At 48.3% G+C, this 10,254-nt stretch overlaps 1 protein-coding gene across 1 annotated transcript in view; it reads right to left on the bottom strand.

Annotated features, from left to right (window-relative positions):
- Positions 1-9,267: 9,267 nt before the first annotated feature.
- INTS8 (integrator complex subunit 8) overlaps positions 9,268-10,254 on the bottom strand; it is a 57,772-nt gene continuing 56,785 nt past the window's right edge. The window contains exon 28 of the mRNA XM_078879451.1: positions 9,268-9,634. The gene's annotated coding sequence lies outside the window, so the exon portion shown is untranslated. The remainder of the gene's footprint in view (positions 9,635-10,254) is intronic.

Raw genomic sequence — 10,254 nt, 5'->3', positions numbered from 1 at the left:
GCGTTTGGTAGGGTATTGTAGATCAGGCGTTTGGTAGGGTATTGTAGATTAGGCGTTTGGTAGGGTATTGTAGATTAGGCGTTTGGTAGGGTATTGTAGATCAGGCGTTTGGTAGGGTATTGTAGATTAGGCGTTTGGTAGGGTATTGTAGATTAGGCGTTTGGTAGGGTATTGTAGATTAGGCGTTTGGTAGGGTATTGTAGATCAGGCGTTTGGTAGGGTATTGTAGATTAGACGTTTGGTAGGGTATTGTAGATTAGACGTTTGGTAGGGTATTGTAGATTAGACGTTTGGTAGGGTATTGTAGATTAGGCGTTTGGTAGGGTATTGTAGATTAGGCGTTTGGTAGGGTATTGTAGATCAGGCGTTTGGTAGGGTATTGTAGATCAGGCGTTTGGTAGGGTATTGTAGATCAGGCGTTTGGTAGGGTATTGTAGATTAGGCGTTTGGTAGGGTATTGTAGATTAGGCGTTTGGTAGGGTATTGTAGATTAGGCGTTTGGTAGGGTATTGTAGATCAGGCGTTTGGTAGGGTATTGTAGATTAGGCGTTTGGTAGGGTATTGTAGATCAGGCGTTTGGTAGGGTATTGTAGATTAGGCGTTTGGTAGGGTATTGTAGATTAGGCGTTTGGTAGGGTATTGTAGATTAGACGTTTGGTAGGGTATTGTAGATTAGACGTTTGGTAGGGTATTGTAGATCAGGCGTTTGGTAGGGTATTGTAGATTAGGCGTTTGGTAGGGTATTGTAGATCAGGCGTTTGGTAGGGTATTGTAGATTAGGCGTTTGGTAGGGTATTGTAGATCAGGCGTTTGGTAGGGTATTGTAGATCAGGCGTTTGGTAGGGTATTGTAGATCAGGCGTTTGGTAGGGTATTGTAGATTAGGCGTTTGGTAGGGTATTGTAGATTAGGCGTTTGGTAGGGTATTGTAGATCAGGCGTTTGGTAGGGTATTGTAGATTAGGCGTTTGGTAGGGTATTGTAGATCAGGCGTTTGGTAGGGTATTGTAGATCAGGCGTTTGGTATGGTATTGTAGATTAGGCGTTTGGTAGGGTATTGTAGATTAGGCGTTTGGTAGGGTATTGTAGATTAGGCGTTTGGTAGGGTATTGTAGATTATTCATAATCAACGTTTTTGGGTTTAGATCGCGTTATTTATAAATGTGTCGTAACCCTCCACCACCCGACACGGCCAATCAGTAAAAAAAGTATCACGTTGACAAAAGGCATTCTGGCGAATTGCCCGATGATGCTGAATGCAATTACCAGCGAAACGTCGTGCTACTCAAATTGTAAATGTTGTGGTTTCACGCTTTAACACACCGGTGGGCTAAAGCAGTGAACTATTTGTCTTTTGTCAACGTGACACTTTTTTACCGATTGGCCGTGTCGGGTGGTGGAGGGTTACGACACATTTATAAATAACGCGATCTAAACCCAAAAACGTTGATTATGAATAATATTGGTCGCGAAAGCCTCACACGTGTTAAACTATTGTTGATTAGGCGTTTGGTTCTGCGGTGATCGTGTAGGTGACGCGTTCAAGCATGTGTGTGTGTGTGCGTGTCGTGCGCTGAATCGATGTAACCCACGCAATGTATATAGAGACATATATATAGTGTGTGTTCCCGCCCCCCAGTAGTTAACACGTACTAAACACGTGGCTGATTTGATGTACAGGGGAATTCCCTCGATATTCGCGGCGCGCGGAGAGGGGGGTGTATGTTAACAATCTCGGTCTCGTTGGCAATCGACCAAAATCGTCCGGCAACGTGCCCGTTACCCCCCCCCCGTTACCCCCCACCACCCCCCCGTTACCCCCCCGTTACCCCCCCCCCCCACCACCCCCTCCCCCCGCCAGCCCTCCACCCCTTGGCGCCGCATCAGATCTCGCAAGCTCAGCAGGGACCTTTTTTGTCTTGAGCCTGGATCAGCGCGCGAGGATCCGGGGTGACGCTACAGCACCCCCCCCCCCCCCCAAGTGCACAACAGTTGCGGGCAACAGAGCCGGCGGCGAGTGTGGCTGCATCAACAGATCCGTGTGTGTTCAACCCGGCTGGTTGACACGGAGCTTGCGTGCAGGTCGGTCGGTGTATGTGTGGAGAGGCGAGTGTATTGACGAATTGGGCTGTTGCATGTGTACAGAGTGATGTTCTAATCTGGCAGGCGTGGAATATTGTCTTGACATTTACTCAGAGTGTATGGAAGTAAATAACGTTGCCTAGCTGACTATGCATCTCCTTCATCATATATATATTGTACTGTATATCTGTGTTCCTCCGCGTAAAGCAAAAATAAAAGTATTCTTTACACAACACGGAGTGCGTAATTTCGGCAGCATTGGTCCATTGCAAAGCGAAACTGTGGACCGGTTCGTCATTCTTTGCCTCATCGGCAAGAGTAAGGCTTGGCTGAAACAATGATGAACTTGCACAGATGTTTAGAGGCAAGGACACTTATGTGTGTGTTAGATGTGGGGAGCGGTAGCGTCGTGGTTAGCGCGCTGCGCAACGAATCTGGTGACCCCGGTTCGATTCCCGCTTAACGGTAAACACCATTGATGATTGTCTGAATCGATCCTGGGCCTCCCCTAGGTCGACTCAGCCTCAAATGAGTACCTGGTGCGGTGTGGAAACATCGTCACTGGGGAGACAAAGTCGGCCGGGCGTGGTGTTGGCCACCCATCCCCTCGTGTGCCGTGCCGTGCCGGCCTTCATATTTGCTCGCTGACAGCACTTGCCCCAACAATCTGCCAAGGCTAGACGGGGGATCTTTGTCTTTGTTAGATATGGGTCTTGGTTCAACACAAAATGACGGAGTAATTTTTTAACAAAATGAGAATTCGCGTCGTGAAGAATATATCAGACAAACATCTCCACTCCTTCGTGTATCTGTCGAATATATGTGGGACTTTATACTGGTAGGAACGAAATGGACCAGACCACCAATAGATTAATGTGTCCGTCCGTCCGACTGTCCGTCTGTCCGACAAGATGGCCGCCCGCTCCCCCTGCGATCTGTGAAATAAACAAGATGGCCGTCGCTTCCGGCGCCTCACGGCGAAACTTTAAACTTCGCTTCAAATTTACTTTACTGAAACGCAGCACGTTTTTTTTAACACAGAGACAAGATACATTCATGTTAACACAGACACGAGATACATTTAATCGCCTTATTTGCGAGGCCCACGGGCCAATCAGCACGGTGCTCAGAGCTATTGATGGGCACCGGGATACAATCGCAATTATCTCACCAGATATTTATTGGAGCTATTCTCAGGACTCAACAAATTGATCGTTTGGAAATGAAAGACTACGAGTCTTAAAATCTCACAGCGTTTCTTGTCAAAACAAACACTTTTAATTAACGTTACACTAGAATACAGTAATTTTTCTTCAACTCCTCTATACCCGGTCGATATCCCTGTACCGGTACTAAGTATTATTCCTACAAGCCCACCCCGCAGGGTCCTGTTTTATGTATTCGTATGAAAGAGACATCTTGTGTGCTTATTAATTTTGACATCTAAGGGTCAGATAAATATAGCCAGGGGTTCGCTGGTGCCCACTTTCGTCGTGTCTTGGGCGATGGGAGTGTGGTGCTGATTTGACCACGAGGCTTGTTCAGTATAACTGCGTATACAGCCTTGTTCAGACCACCAACTCCAAAGGGCCGAAATGTGACCATATCCTAGATTTGAAGCTTTCGTGACTGCAAGGATTCATATTCTTAGGTTTTCGGTAAAGTCACGTAGGAAAAAAATTTAAAAAAAAAATTCATAAAAGTTAAATATAAATAAAATAAAATCACGACGTTTCAGAGGCAACACAAGCTTCCGTCTTCAGGTGGAACCGTCACAGCACGATAGCTGTATCAAGTAAGACAATCGTGCTGTGATGGTTCCACCTGAAGACGGAAGCTTGTGTTGCCTCCGAAACGTCGTGATTTTTTATTTATTTAACTTTTATTAATTGTAATTTTTTACCTACGTGACTTTACCGAAAAAACCCAAGAATATGTGACCATATCATTTTGGACATCAGCAGCAGCAGCGGCAGTAATGAGACAACTGCAAAAAAACCGGGTTCGTTATTTTTAGGAATCATCAGCACACACTGTCGTCCTCACCGCCTACTGCTGCCACTGTTGCCGTGTGTTCTTACGGACAGGTTGCTGCCGTACGTGGATAAACCGTGCTAATTCCGGACACTAATTGAAGACGGAGTGTATTTCCCGCACGCACGCACGACATTTACGGAGAGCCCGATGCGTTATTTAAACCGCGCGCGTGGAGGGATGATGAGCGTTCCGTTGCGCCAGGGAGCTTGCCCCTACAGTCTGTTAATGCTACACGGGGGATATTTGTCTGTGTGTGTGTGTGAATGGATGAGTGAGAAGGTGAGTACGGAGTTGAGTGGGAGAGTTCACGCTGACTTGTTTGAGCCAGGTGAGACGTGCAAAAGACCAAGACGGAGTCTCGTTTGCAAGAGTTGAGTGACCTGGGTCACCGCGATGGCAAAAGTAACCACGTGGACATGAAGTACAGCACTGAAACTAAATATGAATCGGAGTGAATAGGTAGTCGAGTGAGTGGGTGAGTGAATGGATGAGTGAGTGGGTGAGTCAATGGATGAGTGAGTGGGTGAGTCAATGGATGAGTGAGTGAGAAGGTGGGTGAGTGAATGGATGAGTGAGTGGGTGAGTGAATGGATGAGTGAGTGAGAAGGTGGGTGAGTGAATGGATGAGTGAGTGGGTGAGTGAATGGATGAGTGAGTGAGAAGGTGGGTGAGTGAATGGATGAGTGAGTGGGTGAGTCAATGGATGGGTGAGTGAGAAGGTGGGTGAGTGAATGGATGAGTGGGTGAGTGAATGGATGAGTGAGTGGGTGAGTCAATGGATGAGTGAGTGAGAAGGTGGGTGAGTGAATGAATGTGGGTGGGTAAGCGAATGGATGAGTGAGTGGGAAGGTGGGTGAGTGAATGAATGTGGGTGGGTGAGTGAATGGATGAGTGAGTGGGTGAGTGAATGGATGAGTGAGTGGGTGAGTCAATGGCTGAGTGAGTGAGAAGGTGGGTGAGTGAATGAATGTGGGTGGGTAAGCGAATGGATGAGTGAGTGGGAAGGTGGGTGAGTGAATGAATGTGGGTGGGTGAGTGAATGGATGAGTGAGTGGGTGAGTGAATGGATGAGTGAGTGGGTGAGTGAATGGATGAGTGAGTGGGTGAGTCAATGGATGAGTGAGTGAGAAGGTGGGTGAGTGAATGAGGGTGGTTGAGCGAATGGATGAGTGGGTGAGTCAATGGCTGAGTGAGTGAGAAGGTGGATGAGTGAATGAAGGTGGGTGGGTGAGTGAATGTATGAATTAGTGAGTGAGAAGGTGGGTGAGTGAATGTATGAGTGAGTGGGTGAGTCAATGGATGAGTGAGTGGGTGAGTCGATGGATGAGTGAGTGAGGTGGGTGAGTGAATGAGGGTGGTTGAGTGAATGGATGAGTGAGTGGGTGAGTGAATGGATGAGTGAGTGAGAAGGTGGGTGAGTGAATGAATATGCGTGGGTGAGTGAATAGATGAGTGAGTGGGTGAGTCAATGGATGGGTGAGTGAGAAGGTGGGTGAGTGAATTAATGTGGGTGGGTGAGTGAATGGATGAGTGCATGGGTGAGTCAATGGATGGGTGAGTGAGAAGGTGGGTGAGTGAATTAATGTGGGTGGGTGAGTGAATGGATGAGTGAGTGAGAAGGTGGGTGAGTGAATTAATGTGGGTGGGTGAGTGAATGGATGAGTGAGTGGGTGAGTCAATGGATGAGTGAGTGAGAAGTTGGGTGAGTGAATGGATGAGTGAGTGGGTGAGTACCTGTGTGTGAGTGGATGAGTGAGATGGTGAGTGAATGGATGAGTGAGTGGGTGAGTCAATGTGTATTTGTCTTAACCAGGTGAAAAACTCAAGAGAACGACCTCAACCACCAACTCAACAGAACCCAACGTGTGACCATACCACGATTTTGGACTCTAGACCATGACGCTGGCATGATAAATATGGGAATCATCAGAATCTTTATTTATCCAAGACAAATATGATGAGCTCTCAATAAATATAGTTTTTTTTACAGATGTTCAGTAGGGGCGGAATGGCGAAAGGGAAGATTCTATACCCACGGACGGTACCCCATCCGTCGTCCCTATGAGAGACACGTGCTAGCAACGAACGAAATAGGCTCTATGAACGAATAAGAGGCACGTGCTAGCAACGAACGAAATATGCTCTATGAACGAATAAGAGGCACGTGCTAGCAACGAACGAAATATGCTCTATGAACGAATAAGAGGCACGTGCTAGCAACGAACGAAATAGGCTCTATGAACGAATAAGAGGCACGTGCTAGCAACGAACAAAATAGGCTCTATGAACGAATAAGAGGCACGTGCTAGCAACGAACGAAATAGGCTCTATGAACGAATAAGAGGCACGTGCTAGCAACGAACAAAATATGCTCTATGAACGAATAAGAGGCACGTGCTAGCAACGAACGAAATATGCTCTATGAACGAATAAGAGGCACGTGCTAGCAACGAACGAAATATGCTCTATGAACGAATAAGAGGCACGTGCTAGCAACGAACGAAATAGGCTCTATGAACGAATAAGAGGCACGTGCTAGCAACGAACGAAATAGGCTCTATGAACGAATAAGAGGCACGTGCTAGCAACGAACGAAATAGGCTCTATGAACGAATAAGAGGCACGTGCTAGCAACGAACGAAATAGGCTCTATGAACGAATAAGAGGCACGTGCTAGCAACGAACGAAATAGGCTCTATGAACGAATAAGAGGCACGTGCTAGCAACGAACGAAATATGCTCTATGAACGAATAAGAGGCACGTGCTAGCAACGAACGAAATATGCTCTATGAACGAATAAGAGGCACGTGCTAGCCACGACCGACAGAGGCTCGGCGAACGCTCTGCAGAGGACGTCCCCTTGACACAATTGACCAGATCGGAATAAAACAAGCGGCAAAATCGTCGCCCTCTCCACGCGCGCGAGGGGGAAACGCTCTATCCCAGGGGGGTCGGCGACCAAAACAACAACAACAACAAGAAGCAGCAGAGCCAATTTTTTTGTTTTTTCACTTTCTTCTCGAATTTTTTTAGCAACAAAATTAGTTGTGCCCCCCACTCAATGTGGCTCGTCAAAGTGGCAGCAACCCCTCTTGAAAATGGGTCACGAGACTCGGTGGAGGCTTCCCTGGGTAAAAAAAAACACCCACCAAAAACACGCGTCGTCATAGCTATATATACACACATTTATTTTGTGTTGAGGATGTTCTTGACGGCGATGGAATCTCGTTTCAAATCAGCTGTCTGGCTGCCACGCGTTGGCCGTGAACGATGTAACCGTACCCACGTAAGGGACCCCCCCCCCTCTCTCCGCAACGTGGGGGGGGGGGGGGGATGACTAAGTCCACGTACATGATGCATCTGCATGATGTGAGCCCTTTGATCTTGCCCTCCCTGTCCACAATGGACTAAAGTAATGAACTATTTGTCTTTTGTCAACGTGATACTTTTTTTGCTGATTGGCCGTGTCGGGTGGTGGAGGGTTACGACACATTTATAAGTAACGCGATCTAAGACAAAAAAATTATTATGAACTAGGTTTACTACCCGGCTTCGCCCGGGACTTGGAATCACCACGCTCGGCCGCCTTTGTCTCCCCAGTGGCGATGTTCACACACCAGTTACTCGTTTGAAGCTGAGTCGACCTAAGGGAGGGCCCAGGACCGGTTCAAATAATCGTCACCGGTGGTGGCCGTGAGCGGGAATCGAACTCGGGTCGCTGGGTTCGTAGCGCGGCGCGCTACCCACGACACTAGAGGAGGGGTAAACCCGGAGGACCTGGAGAGATATCCACGCGACCATGGGGGGAGAGAGAAACATGCAGACTCCAAATATACAGCAGCAGGCCTCAGGGTCGGGATCGAACCCACGATCTCCTGTGTACCAGGCGAGGTAGTTAACATCTCCTAGCCACCGTGATGATGATGAGAGACACGCAAACTCCAAATATACAGCAGCAGGCGTCATAGTCGGGATCGAACCCCCGACCCCCTGTATCCCAGGCGAGGTAGTTAACATCTCCTAGCCACCGTGATGATGATGAGAGACACGCAAACTCCAAATATACAGCAGCAGGCGTCATAGTCGGGATCGAACCCACGACCTCCTGTATCCCAGGCGAGGTAGTTAACATCTCCTAGCCACCCTGATGATGATGATGAGAGAGAGACACGCAAACTCCAAATATACAGCAGCAGGCGTCAGGGTCGCGATCGAACCCACGACCTCCTGTACACCAGGCGAGGTAGTTAACATATCCTAGCCACCGTGATGATGATGAGAGAGAGAGACACGCAAACTCCAAATATACAGCAGCAGGCGTCAGGGTCGCGATCGAACCCACGACCTCCTGCATACCAGGCGAGGTAGTTAACATCTCCTAGCCACCGTGATGATGATGAGAGAGAGAGACACGCAAACTGCAAATATACAGCAGCAGGAGTCAGGGTCGCGATCGAACCCACGACCTCCTGTACACCAGGCGAGGTCGTTAACATCTCCTAGCCACCGTGACGATGATGAGAGAGAGACACGCAGACTCCATATACACAGGCGTCGTCAGAGTCGGGATCGAACCCACGACCTCCTGTATACCAGGCGAGGTCGTTAACATCTCCTAGCCACCGTGATGATGATGAGAGAGAGAGACACGCAAACTCCAAGTATACAGCAGCAGGCGTCAGGGTCGGGATCGAACCCACGACCTCCTGTACACTTGGCGAGGTAGTTAACATCTCACAATCGTGGCACCTCAGCCGCACGCACGCCAGGTCGCTGCTCGCTTTCCTGCACCCTTCTCAGATGTTCTTTTGCAACTGCCCACGAGCCCTTTCGGGGTGTGAACAGTGACAGCACCCACCACGGGGGAGGGGTACAATTGATGTTGTAGCATCATCATCGTTGTTGTTGTGAATGTCAAGCTTTTACACTATGAGACCTCATTTACCAGTGGCAAAATATAGTAATGTTTTTTATCCTTTCAACTGGTACAAAACTGACACCTTTATACAAGGCATCATGTTTGCAATAACCACAACACAAGCAGTCATGCACCGCAATGCAGCGGCATCATCATCATCAGCACCGCCACCACCACCAAAGCCACCACCACCACCACCACCAAATAATTTGCACCAATAGAAGACAGGAAAAAAAAACAAATCCGTTTATTTCTCGTCAACACGTCACGTTGCGTACCGCAAATAACGATGCGCCTTTTGCTTCACGCAGGGAAGCCTCTCTCCCCTCGGGAGTCTCAAAACCTTCTCGGAGAGGGTCGTCCCTGCGACGATTGTGGCGGCGTGGGCCGGAGTCGTCGGTGGGCGCGTGGTGAGGGGGGGGGCAGCCCCCTCTCGCGCTAACGATGAACCAACGCGCTAACGACGGCGCCGTTAAGTCGCTGTGCTCCCGCTTGTTCGTGCAGCGCTACGGTTCCCATCCTTGCGCGGTTCACCGACACCTCCCTCCCAGCGCCCCCGTTACTGCGGGCCCGGCCAATTGCGGTCAACCGCACCTGCCTGCCAACAAATACAAAAATAGACAACGGAGCACATTGCTGAATGCGATACGGCACAAGTGTATTTACAAACAGTCGCAATCACACTTTTGACGATTTCGCAAGTGGAAATTTTGGCAAACAACGACAAACCGATGAGTGAACGGGATAGGACAATCTTGCTGCTCGTTAACGTCGGCCATCATCTATCCGCTGCTGGATGAATGCCTCCCTCTCGCCACCGCTAATCGGCGGACCCGAGCCGTCTCGCTTTCTCTCTCTCCGTCTGAAAAACAAACGTGGCCGACGGTTTGTGCGGGTCGTGTCGAGACGCGGTCCAGATCCACGCGGAGTTGGTCTGTTGCGCTCAAGCGTGTGATATCCGCTTCCGAGAGCAAATTCTCTCACAGTTGAAGGAATTCTAGATTTGAAGCTTTCGTGACCGCAAGGATTCCTACTCTTAGGTTTTTTCGGTAAAGTCACGTAGGTAAAAAATACAATTAAAATTAATAAAAGTAATAATAGAAATAAAACAATATTTATTTGAAAAAATATTTTTTCTTATTTTATTTCTATTATTACTTTTATTAATTTTAATTTAATTTTTTACCTACGTGACTTTACCGAAAAAACCTAAGAGTT

The sequence above is a fragment of the Lampetra fluviatilis genome, chromosome 54 (assembly GCF_964198595.1).
Source record: "Lampetra fluviatilis chromosome 54, kcLamFluv1.1, whole genome shotgun sequence".
Classification (NCBI taxonomy): domain Eukaryota; kingdom Metazoa; phylum Chordata; class Hyperoartia; order Petromyzontiformes; family Petromyzontidae; genus Lampetra; species Lampetra fluviatilis.
This window is presented reverse-complemented; position numbering and strand designations above follow the sequence as displayed.